The sequence below is a fragment of the Mustelus asterias genome, chromosome 24 (genome assembly GCF_964213995.1).
Source record: "Mustelus asterias chromosome 24, sMusAst1.hap1.1, whole genome shotgun sequence".
Classification (NCBI taxonomy): Eukaryota; Metazoa; Chordata; class Chondrichthyes; order Carcharhiniformes; family Triakidae; genus Mustelus; species Mustelus asterias.
Window position 1 is genome coordinate 37250361 of NC_135824.1, and position 16716 is coordinate 37267076.

The 16716-nt window shown below is 42.3% G+C and overlaps 1 protein-coding gene across 6 annotated transcripts in view; it reads right to left on the bottom strand.

Annotated features, from left to right (window-relative positions):
* Positions 1–16427, bottom strand: part of zfand6 (zinc finger, AN1-type domain 6) — a 51265-nt gene extending 34838 nt beyond the window's left edge. For 2 of the 6 annotated variants that reach the window (XM_078241571.1, XM_078241570.1), the window contains exon 1: positions 16278–16421. The gene's annotated coding sequence lies outside the window, so the exon portion shown is untranslated. Of the gene's footprint in view, positions 1–15609; positions 15885–16277 lie in introns of those variants that run through there. The other 4 variants (XM_078241566.1, XM_078241567.1, XM_078241569.1 and 1 more) reach the window with 4 other exon arrangements.
* Between the last annotated feature and the right edge of the window lie 289 nt (positions 16428–16716).

A 16716-nucleotide genomic window follows, 5' to 3' on the forward strand; every position in this document is an offset into this window, starting at 1 on the left:
TAAATACACTCAAAGAAATAAAAGAAAATAAATTACTCAGTTAACTGAAGATATCAAGTATGCTGGATTAATTCGAACTGACGGTAGCAGGATTTCATGTGCTAGAGATTCATCCTTGGATTACAAACCTGAACATTTTCTACCAAACAACCCGCTAATTAAAAAGTTGTTTAGAAATCCCCAATTCCCAGTATATACCTCAATTTCTTGATTTTTGCATAATTTGTATCTCTGACTGGATGCAGTTTTCCCACTCCCCCAGGTTTACTGTAATACTTATTGTTTAGTAAGCACAAGATTAGCTGTCAGTCAATGTGATGTCATTACAGCAAGCCCCACCCACTACAGCACCTCACCCACAGCTAACTAACTAACTGCTTTGGACACAATTTCCTACAGACTGATTTACTTTATCTGAAAGGTCACTTACAACCACAAAACACTGCAGACGCAAGTAAAAACAGAAATAAAAGCAGAAATTGCTAGAAATAGACAAGTTTGACGCATCAGGTCGATGACCTTTCATCAGAACTGGGAAAGATGAGCAATTTTATAGGTTTTAAGTAAGTGAAGGATGGATAAAAAAGGGAAGGTTCGAGATAGGAAAGTACGAGGGATTAAATGACAAAGGTTGGTGGCGTAAATCCAAAAAGAGTGACAATTGGGCAAGTAAGGTACAAAAGATATGTCTAGAGATGTGAATGACAGAATAATGACCAGATGCCATCCAAAATCAAAAACAAGAAAAAATAACCAAGAACAAAATTCAAACCTGCAAAAAAAACAAGCAATCCGTGTCAGTCCTAACTGCCACATATATTTCCCTTGGATGCCATGCAGGAAATAAAATATAGAATATTTGTGTTTTAAAAGCACATGTTTACTCTTGTATAACCTCTCCCTCACCATTGCCATCTCATGACCAACTGATCATAAATAAAACAAACCATGTCCTTATATATCCCTTACCACCCTCATCCTCCTATTTTTTCCAATCACTGTTCATTCTAAGCCTGCCCCGACAAAAAAAAATCTTAGTTATTTAAAGTTGCACTGTCCTGCTGCCAACTGCCAAGCCTTTATCCTCTTCACTGTATTCCTTTTGTTGTCAATTTGTTCTCCCACCCACTTATCTCTACAGGTGATGCCCTGATCTCAAGGAAAACTAATATTGCTATCTCAGCTGCCCATGCTAGTACACCCTTCATTTTTCCTGCTCCAATTTCAAGGGGCATAGTTTGAAGTGTACCTCATGCATAATTGGTTCAGCCATCTGTCAGACATATTTTGACCACATCAGACCTCACTTTCTACTGTCAAATCTGCTCTTACTCCTGGATAATCTGCTGATAAAAAGCGACCCTCACCCTTTGCACTACATAGCAGTAACCAACCATAAACATTACTAATATGGAGGAGAACGCGTTGGTCAACAGGATCAAGGCCATCCGTTCAGTTGTTTCTCTTGCTTCCATCTCTCCCCTTCCATCTCTCCCCTTCCATCTCTCCCCTTCCATCTCTCCCCTTCCATCTCTCCCCTTCCATCTCTCCCCTTCCATCTCTCCCCTTCCATCTCTCCCCTTCCATCTCTCCCCTTCCATCTCTCCCCTTCCATCTCTCCCCGTCCATCTCTCCCCGTCCATCTCTCCCCGTCCTCTTCCCTTTGAACCAATGCCTCACGTTAGCTTCTCCCACTTCTTGTGTCCTTTTTAGTTCACCTTGACCATGAGACCCATTGCACACTGGAGCCTATTTCCCTAAATTACTAACCAATACCCCACCTTCCTTTCCTGGCACCATGCTCATTAACATTGTAATTGCTTTCCTCTTTTTAGATGCTATCTCCCTCCGTCAAACCACCATCAATACCTGCCTTCTTACAACAAACCCCTCAGCAACCACACCTCACCTAGCCTTGAAAACTATTGTCCCATCACCAGATTCCCTTCCTTCTCCATACTCCTTGAACTTGTCATTATCTACAAAATCCATGTCCATCTTTACCACAGTTTTTGTTTCCACCCTTCACTGATTTGGACTGTTTTGATCCTAAATCACAAATGTCATCCTCTATGATTGTGGTCACAGTGGATGCGGGCTCATTAGCTTCTCTGCAATCCTTGACCCTGTTAACCATATTACCCAGAGACGAGACAAATGGGCGAAGCGATGTTCGTCAGTCTATGTACAAGACTGAAGAACTATTTTTCCCCCAATTCCACAGTAATAAACCAAAGGGTCAGTCAACCAATTGACTTTCAGAACATGACCCATGGTTCAATTCTCGGCAACACCTTTACATATTTCTCAGTATTGTTCATGGTACTGAATGAATATCCACATTATCAACCATGCTGTGGATGGAGGCGGGTGGAAGTAAAACAAGAAGAAAGCAGAGAAATAAGAAAGCAAGTTAAGACTGTCACCCATTTCAGACTTGGACAGAAGAGCCTAAACAACTGAAATTTGGATCGCTAAGTAACTTGAACTCTCAATTCATGTCTGCTCTAATATCTTAAACTTTACATCAAGGAACTGGCTACATCTAACATTATCTTTGAGGCATGCTGCGATATTATATATATAATGCATTGCACCTTATTGAAATTATAGTTTCTTATTGGAAAGGACTGCAGTGTTCAAGGGACTGTCATGGCACCAGGGGACTGCTGCATATGGGGCACTTCAAAATAAGCAGAACTGGAATTTTAAAAATGGTATTTTCTTCCACACTTTCAGGGTTATAACTGGTTGTTCATGCAGTGACTAGGCTGGTGGCACTGGAATTATTTTTAATAATAAATAATTAACAATTATTATATTTCATTATTTACTGGAATAATGAAATAAAACAGCTTCTGCGGATCTAAAAGCCAAATTGAATACATTACAATCATAAGAGCAATTGTGTCTTAAGCAGAATACAATAAGGATAACTCATGTAGCAGTTTCAGGCCACACCTGTCTGAATTCTCAAGGTTTAATCATTATAGCCTGTGCAGTAAAATTATATTGTAATTTTACATGCAATAAGATTGAATTTTAAGTCAAATGGTCAGGCTTTTAAACCAAATTAAATGTTATAAACAAAGCTCTGAGTTGATCATTCCAAGACTTACCACCTTGCTAAAGTCTACGTGGGGTAAAGGAACAAAGGATCTCAGAGTGAAAATACAGCGATCGTTAAGAGCTGCAACCCAGATTAGCAAGGCCATAAAACAGTAAACCAAACACTGGGCTTTCATTTCTGGATGAATAAAAGTAGGGAAGATATGCAAAACCACAAAATGTCATGAATGTAGCAAAACTACAGAAAGTACAAAAGGTCGTGAATGTAGCCCAATCCATCACGCAAACCAGCCTCCCATCCATCGACTCTGTCTACACTTCCCGATGCCTTGGCAAAGCAGCCACCATAATTAAGGACCCCATGCACCCCGGACATTCTCTCTTCCACCTTCTTCTGTCGGGAAAAAGATACAAAAGATACATACCAACCCGACTGAAGAACAGCTTCTTCCCTGCTGCCGTCAGACATTTGTATGGACCTACCTTGCATTAAGTTGATCTTTCTCTATACCCTAGTTATGACTGTAACACTACATTCTGCACTCTCTCGTTTCCTTCTCTGTGAATGGTATGCTCTGTCTGTATAGCGCACAAGAAGCAATACTTTTTTTTCCCCACTGTATGCTAATACCTGTGACAATAATAAATAAATCAAATCAAAAACCATGATTGAACCTTGGTTAGGACACAGTGTATTTAGTTCTTGTGGAAAAAGACACTGGAGAGTGTGCGCAGGAAATATTTATAAGGATGATACCAAAAATGTGTGGGTATACGTATCAGAAAAGAATTGACAGGCTGGGGCTCTTGGGGGAAAAAAAAGCAGGTTTTGATAGAGTAGGTACAGTGAGATTATTTTCTCTTATGGGGTATGTCATGAATGTGCCAGCCGGTTAAAAGCCACAGCATTTCAAAAAATATTTCACAGGATGAGAGTCCCAGTAATGAGATCAGCAGTGTGGACATAACAGAAAAATACATTGTCCTGTTAATAGGGAACACCTAGACAACTGACCCACCCAGGGAAAGCATACATATGTTAATCATTTAGAACTATGGAAGCTATGGGGACAGACAGTGCCAAAGGAAAATAATAGTATAATTTGCAATCTTTTTGTGGAAGCATGGAGGCAGATTCCACCTAGCAGTCTGTAAGCCAGTTCCAGCTAGCAGACCAGAAACAAGAGTGCAGATACCTTTGTGGAGGCAGTTAAACCCAATCTTCACTGAACCAAGGAGAGACGTTTCCCAGAATAGGTACTCAATCATACACAATGTGGTAACTATAAGCCGGTCTTTATTCATAGATCCATTAAATTGGATTTGTTTGAGAAGAGGGAAATCCTAAAAGAATTCAGAGCTCATAAATGTACTTTGGATCAAAAAGGATAATTTCTACTTAAACTGTATGAGTTTAGTAGTTCTTATACGCAACTGTCTTAGATCATTATAGTCCTGTTTGTGTGTGTGTCTCTTTTCTTTATTGTAATAGTCTTTAATAAATGTTATACTATGAGTGGGCTGGTTTCTGTTCTCACTGGGTCTCATACCTGGCTCCTCACATCATTCCTGTAAACAAAACTATACAACATCACAAACCTGCGTTCCAGGTTGGGATATCAGCCAGATTTGTGACAGGTAAAGGAACAAAGTGATCTTGGAGTACAAATACAGCAATTAAAAGCTACAATCCAGATTAGCAAGGCTATAAAAAAGTAAACATATGGCATAGTGGTTTTGCCAACACCAGGTTAAAGTCCAACAGGTTTATTTGGAAGCAAATGCCATTAGCTTTCGGAGCGCTGCTCCTTCGTCAGATGGAGTGGAAATCTGCTCTCAAACAGGACACAGACACAAAATCAAGTTACAGAATCAGTATGCTGTAACTTGATTTTGTCTGTTTGCACTGTTTGAGAGCAGATTTCCACTCCATCTGACGAAGTAGCAGCGCTCCGAAAGCTAATGACATTTGCTACCAAATAAACCTGTTGGACTTTAACCTGGTGTTGTTAAAACTCTTACTGTGTTCACCCCAGTCCAACGCCGGCATCTCCACACAGTGGTTTTGGCCATCAATATAAAATAGTCACCAATAGGGAATGCAGAAGAAACTTAGAGGTAAGAATGTGGAACCCTCCACCATGGAGTGATTGAAGCAAATAGTACAGGTGATTTTAAGGGGAAGCTAGACAAGCACATGAGGGAAAGAAATTACAATGGCAGATTTAGAGAAGATGGAAGGAGGCTCATGTGAAGCATAAATGCCAGCAATGGCTGATGGGCAGAATGGCCTGTTTATGTGCCATATATGCCATGACATCCTATGAGCCAACAATAACTGACAATGGTGCAGCTGCCTAACAACTAATCTGCAACATAGCCTAGTTTCTCAGGCAGTGCTTCCTCCAGGGGCTAGAAGAGGTTTCATACCATTGCCGCTACCACAGCTAATCCATGCATTTCAGAATGAAGTAGAACATTTTTTTTCTGGTTAGCAAGATGTGACGAGTAACAAGGATCAGTGCCGGGGCCTCAACATTTTACAGCTTATATAAATTACTTGAATGAAGGGACTGAAGGTATGGTTGCTAAATGTACTGACCATACAAGAGATAGGTAGGAAAGTAAGTTGTGAAGAGGACACAAGAAGGCTACTAGAAAGGGACATACATGGGTTGAGCGGACAAAATCTTAAAAATGGAATACAATGTGGGCAAATATGAAATTGTCTATTTTGGCAGGAAGAATTTTTTAAAAAGCTTATTAGCTAAATGTTGAGAGATTGCAGGGCTGAGGTGCAGAGGGAACTGGGTGTCCTAATGAATGAATCACAAAAGGCTAGAATGCAGGTACAGCAAGTAATTAGGAAAGCTAATAATACAATGTTATCATTTATTGTGAGGGGAATCGATTACAAAAATAGGGAGGTTATGCTTCAGCTGTACTGGACATTGGTGAGACCACATCTGAAGTATTGTGTACAGTATTGGCTTCCTTGGTGAAGGAAGGATGTAAATGCGTCAGTTCAGAGAAGGTTTACTGGACTACTACCAGGAATGGCCGGGGTCGCTTATGAGGAAAGGTTGGAGAGGTTAGGTTTGTACCACTGGAGTTTAGAAAAGCAAGAGGCAACTTGATCAAAACCTTTAAGATTCTGAAGGGCCTTGTCAGGGTGGGTGTGGAGAGGAAACATCCAGTCGTGGGAGAATCTAGAACCAGGAGCCACTCATTTAAGACAGACGAGAATTAATTTGTCTCGAGAGTCTATGGAACTCTTCCTCAAAAGACAGTGGAAGCAGAATCTTTGAATATTTTTAAGGGTAGAGCTCGATAGTTTCTTGATTAATAAGGCGGGGGGGGGTGAAAGGTTATTGGGGGTAGGCAGGAATGTAGGGCTGAGGTTCCAATTAGATCAGCCATGATCTTCTTGAATGGCGGAGCAGGTTTGAGGGACCAAATGGCCCACTGCTAATTCGTATACAAGTACATATGTACAACAAATATGAAAGTAAAATACTGTGGATGCTGGGAATATTCAGATGATCAGGCAGTTACTGAATTATGCTTCAGATCAATGGCTTTTCATCAAGACAGTTCAAAATCTGGCCTCTTACGCATCCTTAATTTTAATTGTGTCACCATTGTTAGCAGTGCCTTCAGCTGCCTGTGAGCCCTAAGCTCTGGAATTCTCTCCAAACCCCATTACCATCTAAACTACTCTTTAAAACCGGCCACATGTCTAACATCTCATATGGCTCAATGTCAAACTTTCTTTGATAATGCCGCTGTGAAGCACCTTGGGGCATTTTACTATAATAAAAGAACTACACAAATGCTCGTCACTGCTGCTGCAACAATATTTTCAATTTTGTTTTACAACACAACAGAACAGCCATCCATGGGCAGTATGGTGGCACAGTGGTTAGCTCTGCTGCCTCACAGCGTCAGGGACCTGGGTTTGATTCCAGCCTCGGGTGGAATTTAGACATTCCCCCTTTGTCTGTATGAGTTTCCCCCGGGTGTTCCAGTTTCCTTCCACAGTCCAAAGTGTAGATTAGGTGGATTGGCCACGATCAATGCACCGGGTTACAGTGATAGGGTGGAGGGGAGGGCCTAGGTGGGATGCTCTTTCAGAGAGTCACTGCAGAGCTGATGAATGGCTCTCTGCACTGTAGAAATTCTATGGTTCTATCTACCAGTGACATATTCATACCCCACTGATTACCAGATCATGACTCTCTAGTTCTTGGAACTCACGGTAGCACAGTGGTTAGCACTGCTGCTTCACAGCTCCAGGGACCTGGGTTTGATTCCCAGCTTGGGTCACAGTCTGTATGGAGTTTGCACATTCTCCTTGTGTCTGCGTGGGTTTCCTCCGGGTGCTCCGGTTTCCTCCCACAGTTCAAAGATGTGCGGGCGAGGTTGATTGGCTATGCTAAAATTGCCCCTTAGTGTCCCGAGATGCGTAGGTTAGAGGGATTAGTGGGTAAAATATGTAGGGATATGGGGGTAAGGCCTGGGTGGGATTGTGGTCGGTGCAGACTCGATGGGCCGAATGGCCTCTTTCTGTACTGTAGGGTTTCTATGATTCTATGCATAAGCTCTGTGTATCTTCCAAGTCAGTATGACAGCTGGAATGTTGTTGGGTTCCAGTTTAACTATATCTAGTGCAACCAGTCATTTCTTGATGTCACATGTAGTGTATTGCTTTGACTGAAGATTGGTATCTGTGATGCTGGGGGTCTCAGGGGCAGAGATGGATCATTCACTCAGCACTTCTGGTTGAAGTCAGTTGCAAATTGTTCAGCCTTGCCTTTTGCATTAACGTACCAGGCCCATCCTTTATTGAGGATAAGTATTGGTGCAGCTTCCTCCTCTCCTTAGTTGCTGGCCACCAGGAGTTGTGACTGCATGTGGCAGTACTGTAGAGATTTGATCTGATCGATTGGTTGTAAGATTAGTCTATAGCATACTGTTTCGAGAAACACAAAGCCATTTGGCTCTTCGAGCCCACTCCACCATTTAACCAGATCATGCTGATCTTCTACCTCAATCCCATCTTCCCAAACTATCCGCGTATCCCTTAATGTCACTGATATCTAGAAATCTACTGATCACTTTTTTGAACATTCCACCCTCTGGGGTAGAGAATTCTAAAGATTTTCCACTCACTAAAGAAATTCCTTTCCCTCATCGTGGTTGTAAACTGCCCATCTCTCATTCTGAGACTGGTCCCTGGTTTTAAACATCTTTTCTGCATCTACTCTGCCGAGCCCTGTAAGAATTTTGTACACTTTAACGAGACCTTATTCGTCTAAATGGAGGAGAGAATGAGGACACAGACCATATTCTCTAAAGGACAATCCTACCATCCCCAGGACTAGTTGCTGAGCCTTTGTTGCATGCCCCCTATGGCCACTGTATACTTCCTTAGGTAAGTTGATCAAAACTGCACATAGTTGGTGTGATCTCACCAAAGCTCTATACAATTTCAGCAAAACTTCCGTATCCCTATACTCAAATCTTCTTGCAATAAAGGCTAACATATCATTTCCCTTTCTAATTGCTTGCTGCACATGCATGTTGACTTTCATTGACTTATGAATAAGGACACTCCGGTCTCATTGGACATCATCACTTCCCAATTTAGAAATACCCTGCATTCCTGTTTTTTCCTACCAAAGTGGTTAATTCATATCCCATCTGCCATGATCTTGCCCATTCAGTCTGTCTCCTTGAAGCCTCTTTGCATCCTCCTCACAGCTCACATTTCCACCAAGTTTTGTGTCATCAGCAAACGTGAAAATATTAGGTTTGTTTCCCACATCCATAGATATAGATCGTGAATAGCTGAGGCATAAGCACAGACTCTTGCGGTCCCCTACTTGTCACAGCCTGCCAACTTGAGAATGATCCATTTATTCCTACTGTTTTCTCTCCGTTAACAAATCCATGCCAGTTTATTTCCCTCAACCCCATGAGCTCCAATTTTGTTTACTCACCTTGTGTGGGACCCTATTGAAAGCCTTCTGAAAATCCAAATATGCCACATCCACCGGCTCTCCCTTATCTATTCTGCTAGTTTCATTTTCAAAAAATTCAAATAGATTTGTCAAATATGATTTTCCTGTCATAAATCCATGTTGTCTCTGCCCAATCTCACCATGATTTTCTAAATGCTCAGTTATTACATCCTTTAGAATAGATTCTAACATTGTCTCTCCTAATACTTCCCTGCTTTCTCTCTCCCTTTCTAAAATAGTGGGGTCACATTTGCTACCTTTCAATCTGCCAGCACCATTCCAGAATCTATCGAATTTTGAAAGGTGATCAAATGCATCCATTATCGCTGCAGCCAACTCCTTCTGGGATCAGGAGTCCTGATGATCAGGTCCAGGGCATTTATCAATTTTCAGCCCCATTAATTTCTCCAGCGCTTTCTTTTACTAATACTAATTTCTTTCAGATCCTCAATCTCACGAGGGAATAATTTCTTTTTTCTCCATTCTCAGCCTGAAATGGTCCCACATATTTCATTATTTACCTTTTTTTTCCAAACAAACTTATAGAAACTCTTAGTTTTTATGTTCCTTGCCAGTTTAATTTCATGTTCTATTTTCTCTTCATCAATTTTGTGGTTTTCTTTTGTTGAAATTTAAAAATGTTTCCAAACCTCAGGGTTTCTACTTTTTTGGCAACTTTTAAAATTAAGTTAAGAAAGCCCTCCAACACCCCTACTTTCTCAGAAGACGACGGAAATTTGACATGTCTGCTATGAATCTCACCAACATTTACAGATGCACTATCGAAAGCATTCTTTCTGGCTGTATCACAGCTCGGTATGACTCCTGCTCTGCCCAAAACCGCAAGGAACTACAAAAGGTCGTGAACGTAGCCCAATCCATCACGCAAACTAGCCCCCCATCCATTGACTCTGTCTACACTTCCCGCTGCCTCGACAAAGCAGCCAGCATAATTAAGGACCCCACGCACCCCGGACATTCTCTCTTCCCCCTTCTTCAGTCGGGAAAAAGATACAAAAGTCTGAGGTCACATAGCGACCGACTCAAGAACAGCTTCTTCCCTGCTGTTGTCAGACTTTTGAATGGACTTAACTTGCATTAAGTTAATCTTTCTCTACACCCTAGCTATGACTGTAACACTACATTCTGCACTCTCTCATTTCCTTCTCTATGAATGGTATACTTTGTCTGTATAGCGCGCAAGAAACACTACTTTTCACTGTATGTTAATACATGTGACAATAATAAATCAAATCAAACTTTATATGTCTTGTCCTTTGATTTGACAGAATCCTCTGCTTCTCTTGTTAGCCAAGGTTTTCCTCCTGACATTTTGTACCTTAAATGAATTTGTTGGAAACCATGTATTAACCCTTTAAATGCTTGCCATTGCCTGCCTACTGTCATACTTTGTAACGTGGTTCTCCAATCTACCTCGACAAACTTGCCTCTCATACCTTCATAGTTTTCTTTGTTTAGATTAGAGACCCTGGTTTCAGATTGAACTACATCACTTTCAAAATCCTATCATATTATGGCCACTCTTCCCTAAAAGCTCCTTTACAAGATTATTAATTACTCCTTCCTCATTGTACAATACTAGATCTAAAATCACCTGTTCTCTAGTTAATTCCTCATCAGTGTTCTAGAAAACCATGGTTCTAATCTCACCATGGTGGTGATTTGAACCAGTGTACTCAGAGCATTAGCCTGGTACTCTGGATTAAGGTTTAGTGACATAGAAACTAGAAGCAGAAGTAGGCCATTTGACCCTTTGAGCCTGCTCCACCATTCAGTATGATCATGGCTGATCCTCTAGCTCAATGCCATATTCTTGCTTTCTCCCCACATCCCTTGATGCTATTGAAATCTAAAATAAACTCTTTCTTGAATACATTCAGCGACCTGGCCTCTACAGCCCTTTGTGGTAGAGAATTCCACAGGTCCACTATCCTTTGAGTGCAAAATGTTTTACTCATCCCCATCCTAAATGGTTTACCCTTTATCCTGGATGTCTGGTTCTAGATTACTCATCCAGCGAAAACATCCTCCCTGCATCTAATCTGTCCAGCCCTGTTAGAATGTTATATCTTTCAATCAGATCTTCTCTCATCTTTCTAAATTCGAGTGAATACAGGCCCAGTCAAACTAATCTCTCCTCATAGGACAGTCCTGTCAACCTCGGTATCAGCACTAGTGACCCTCCGCTGCATCCCCTCTATGGTAAATATATCCTTTCTTAGGTAGGTACACCAAAACTGCATGCAATACTCTATTGGTGGTCTCACCAAGGCCCTGTATAACTTCAGTAAACACAGTAAGAAGTCTCACAACACCAGGTTAAAGTCCAACAGGTTTATTTGGTAGCACAAGCCACTAGCTTTCGGAGCGCTGCCCCTTCATCAGGTGAGTGGGAGTTCTGTTCACAAACAGGGCAAATAAAGACACAAACTCAATTTACAAAATAATGGTTGGAATGCGAGTCTTTACAGGTAATCAAGTCTTAAAGGTACAGACAATGCGAGTAGAGAGAGCGTTAAGCACAGGTTAAAGAGATGTGTATTGTCTTCAGCCAGGACAGTTAGAGAGATTTTGCAAGCCCAGGCAAGACGTGGGGATTACAGGTAGTGTGACATGAACCCAAGGTCCCGGTTGAGGCCGTTCTCATGTGTGTGGAGCCTGTCCATCAGTCTGCAGAGAAGGAGCAGTGCTCCAAAAGCTTGTGGCTTTTGCTACCAAATAAACCTGTTGGACTTTAACCTGGTGTTGTTAAACTTTTAATGTGTTTACTGGAGTTATACAGGGCCTTGGTGAGACCACATCTAGAGTATTGCATGCAGTTTTGGTGTACCTACCTAAGTGTTTACCGCAGTCCAACGCCAGCATCTCCACATCATAACTGCAGTAAGGCATCCCTACTTCAGAACTCAAATCCTCTTGCAATGGAGGCCAACATACTATTTGCCTTCCTAATTGCTTGCTGCACCTGCCTCTTCACTTTCATTGACTGGTGTACAAGGACACCCAGATCTCTTTATACATGCACAATTTTCAATATATCTTACAAGTAATAAACTTCCTTTCTGTTTTTCACACCAAAGTGTATAACTTCACGCTGAGCCATGTTGTACTGTATCTGCCATGTGTTTGTCCACTCACTCAACATGCATAAGTCACCTCAAAACACCTTTGCATTCTACTCAATTCTGGCCAGTTTTGTCAGCAAACTTGGAAATGTTACATTTGGTTCCCTCATTCAGGTCATTAATATATATCATGAACAGTTGGGGCCCAACTACTGATCCCTGCGGTACCCCATTAGTCACTGCCTGCCACTCAGAAAAAGACCCATTTATTCCCACCCTGTTTCTTGTCTGTCAACCAATTCTCAATCCATTTCAATACATTACCATCTATCCCATGTACTTCTGAAAGTCCAAATACACCACATCCATTGGTTCTCCGTTATCTATTGTACTCGTCCCATCTTCAAAAAAACGCTAGTTAAGCATGACTGGCCTTTCATAAACCCATGCTGGCTTTGTCCAATCCTGTTAACGCTTTCCAAATATTCTGTTATCATGTCCTTTATAATAACATTCCAGCATTTCCCCACTATTGATGTCAAACTAACTGGTCTGTAATTCTCCCTTTTTTAATAGTGGGGTTACATTTGCGACCCTCCAATCTGCAGGAACCATTCGAGTCCATAAAATTTTGGAAGATGACCACCAATGCATCTAATATTTCCAGGGCCACTCTCTTTAATACTCAGATATAGATTATTAGGCCCTGGTGATTTGTCAGCCTTTAACCCCATTCATCTCTCACTAATACCGATTTCCTTCAATTCCGCCCTCTCACTCGACCCTTGATTCCCTAACATTTCTGGGAGTTAATTTGTGCCCTCTTTTGGTGAAGACAAAGGCAAAGTGTGTCTTCAATTATTCTGCTATTTCTTTGTTCCCCATTATAATTTTGCTAATCTTTTTTACTTCACATATTTATAAGAAGCTTTTACAGTCAGTTTCTATGTTCCCTGCAAACTTTACTTGTACTCTATTTCCCCGCCTTCAATCAAATTTTTGCCTTCTTGTTGAATTCTAAAATGCTCCCAATCCTCAAGCTTGCTACTTTATCTGGCAATGGTACACGTCTCCTCTTTGGATTTATTATCCCTTATAAGCCATAGTTGAGCAAACTTTCCTCTTTTATTTTTGTGCCAGACAGTAATGAATAATTGTTATATTTTATGCACATGTTCTTTAAATATGAACTATTGCCTATCCACTGTCATCCTCCTTAGCAAGGTTCCCCATTCTATCCTTACCAATTCGCACCTCATACCCTCATGGTTCCCTTTATTTAGATTCAGGACCCTAGTTTCAGATTTGACTACTTCACTCTCCATTGTAATAAAGAATTCTATCATATTATGGTCGCTCATACCCAAGGGAACAACAAGATTGTTAATTAATTCTTTCTCATTGCACAGCACCCATTCTAGAATAGCCGGTTCTCTGGTTGGTTCCTCAATGTATTGGTCTAAACAACCATCACGCACACACTCCATGAACAATTCCTCCACTATACCATTGTTATTTTGGTTTGTCCAATGTTTGTGTACAGTTGTACCCTTATTGCATGCATCTCGGATTTCTTGTCTAATACCTTCACATACACCTCCATTACTATTTGGGGGCCTATAGACAACACCCAACATGCTTCTTTCCCTTTCGTGTTTGTTGCCACTCATACAGATTCCACATCACAATGTTCTGACTCAACATCTACATCACCAGTCTCCACATTCAATGGATCAGCCACTTTCAGCAAAATGCCACATCTTTCCCTTCCCTTTTCAGCATTTCGAAGGCACTGCTACCTCTGTGGTACTCTGTCCACTCTTCCATCACCCCAATAGCACCTACTCATGCAAGCACAGATATCCTTCTATGTTCTGTCTGCCCATCCTCCAGGGTACCAAATACTCCTTCCAGGTGAAGCAGCAATTTACTTATCTCTTTCAAAATAACATCCTCCATTTGCAGCTCATGATGCAGTCTTTCTTTTTACACTGGCTAGGCCAAAGGCAGATTCAGTGATTGCTTTGCTGAATGCCTCCATTCAGTCCACAAGTATGACCAAGTTTTTGATTGCTTACCGTTTTAATTCTCTGCGCAACTCCCAATTGACTCTGATGAAGGTTCATCCTGACAGGAAGCATTAGCTCTATTCTCTCCACAGATGCTGTCAGACCTGCTGAGATTTTCCAGCATTTTTTATTTTTGGCATCCACAGTATTTTGCCTTTATCCCACTTTGACTCTAGCCTCCTATATTGCCCTAATGATGTGCAAAGAACAGTACCTCATCTTTCACTTAGACTTTACAACTTTAGAAACTTGATATTAAGTTCAATAATTTCACATTAGTACCACTGCTCTCTTTTGTTCAGACAGCCAGTGCTGGCAATGATTCTGCTATTCATTCAATTACTCCTTCCTTCCACACGTGTTCCTAATGACGTGTCCCCTCCCCGCTCCTTCTTAAAATTTGTAACATCTCTACCTTTTTCCAAAATATCTGCCTGATACGTTATCATTTTTTTCAAATCCATAAATGCTACATGACCTGCTAATCATTTCCAGTATTTTGTTTATACTATAGGTTTCCTTGCCCATGTTTGACTCAATACATTGAAACATCATGGGATCCAATGTCAATGTTGAGGACACCCAGGGCCACTCATGCAAGACTGTATGGTACTGTGCTGCTGATGGATCAGGACACACCTAGGAATGGTGGAGACATCAGGGGCACTGGCTGCAAGGTACGATTTAGCATGACTACATTGGTCTACGTTTGATCAGTTTGTGGAACAACTCTCCCAATTTTGGCGCGACTCTCCAGATATTAATGAGGGCACTGCAGAGTTGACTAGGTGGGCTGGGCCTTTGTCATAGGATAAAGGAAAAAATACTGTGGATGCTGGAATCTGAAACAAAAACAGAAAATGCGGGAAAAGTAACCCAGGCTCCAAAGTTGGCTCTATTCTCTCTACGCAGATGCCGTCAGACCTGCCGAGTTTCTCCAGAATTTTCTGATTTTGTTTCAGACCTTTGCCCTGTCTGAATCTGAGGCAATCCATCTGGTTTGATTATTACTGTCATTTAATGGCTTTACATCAGACTTCCTGTCCCTCCATCCTTATTATGCTTTGCAAATGGAAAGTACCTTATATGGCTTGCAGAAAAGGAAAGATAATTAAATAATCAAAGCATACTTTGTACAGGAAGAGAAACTTAAAACTAACGTGGAAAACTAAACTTGTGGCAAATCTTGGGTTATTTTAGAATAAAGGCTCCATCAGCTGATTAGAGAAATTAGACTCCTGAACGACGTAACACAGGATACAAATTGTATGTACAAAGCCAATTTGTTCTTACAGGAAGTCAGTTCAAATATGCAACTAGGGTCATATACCTTTAGCACTCATTAAAGTAAAGTCACTATACCTGTTATATCCTTTTTTAAATTACCATCGGTGTATATTTAGTCACAATGTATTAATGGCAAAGCTCAGCTCCTGTACTTTAAGTGCTCTGCATGACGTCATCTCCAGCCGCAGCTTCCGGGGGGCGGGGCCTTTAGCTCTACCCACCTGCGCAGGCGCGCGCTCACCAAGGCAACAAACCCCACCCCCACGCTCTCCCACATCACAGTTAACGGGCTCGCAACATCATCCACCGAATAAATAGACCCCTAACCAGCGGCTCCGCTCCATCTGTCTGGAAAATAAATCCTCGGGGCTTTCCTCTGAGCAGCCTAACCCACTAACCGGAAATCCCGCCCCACCACGCTAATTGGTCAGGGCACCCCGTGACGCATGCCAACCGCCACCACCTATTGGCCGATGACGATGTCAATCAGAAGGAATGCGCCTGGCCCCGCCCCTCCTGCGGGCGCCTCCCCATTTTGGCGCTTCCTCTTGTCGAGCCGGGGGGGGGCGGAGGAGGCGCCCTGACTGACAGAGACACCTTGAGTGAAAATTAATTACACAGGAGCAGGTAGGGAGGGAGCACAATAACATCCCTGCAGCAACCGGCTCCATCTCCAACATCACTGACACAGACTGAAGGGGAAGGGAGAACCCGCTTTAAATCCTGCGCCGGCAGTCACCTACTTCAGAGGTTAATAACAGAGCGAGCGGCCTGTGTCCCTGGGCTCGGCTAGCCCAGTCGCGTCCTATGTCCGCCCGCTCGCAGCCTATGTCTCTGGGCTGAGGCCGGGCCCGCTCGCGGCCTGTTGACCGGGACAAAGCGGCCCCCGCTCAGCCGGCCCCTGACGTCACACACAGCAGCTGCCGCTCCCATTGGCTGCCGGGCGCAGGCGCTACGTCACCGTGGGCACGTGGAACCTGTGCTCCTGTCAATCAAAGGGGAGGGGGTTTGCTCAGGGCTGTCTGTATCACCCTCTCCTGCAAGGCTGCAATACTAAACATGGGGACAAGGCGGATCAGCGGAGATACGACAGAGATCTCAAAATCATGAGTGGGCTGGACAGAGTAGACAGGGAGAAACTATTACTGATCGTAAAAGGATCCAGACGAGAGGGCACAGATT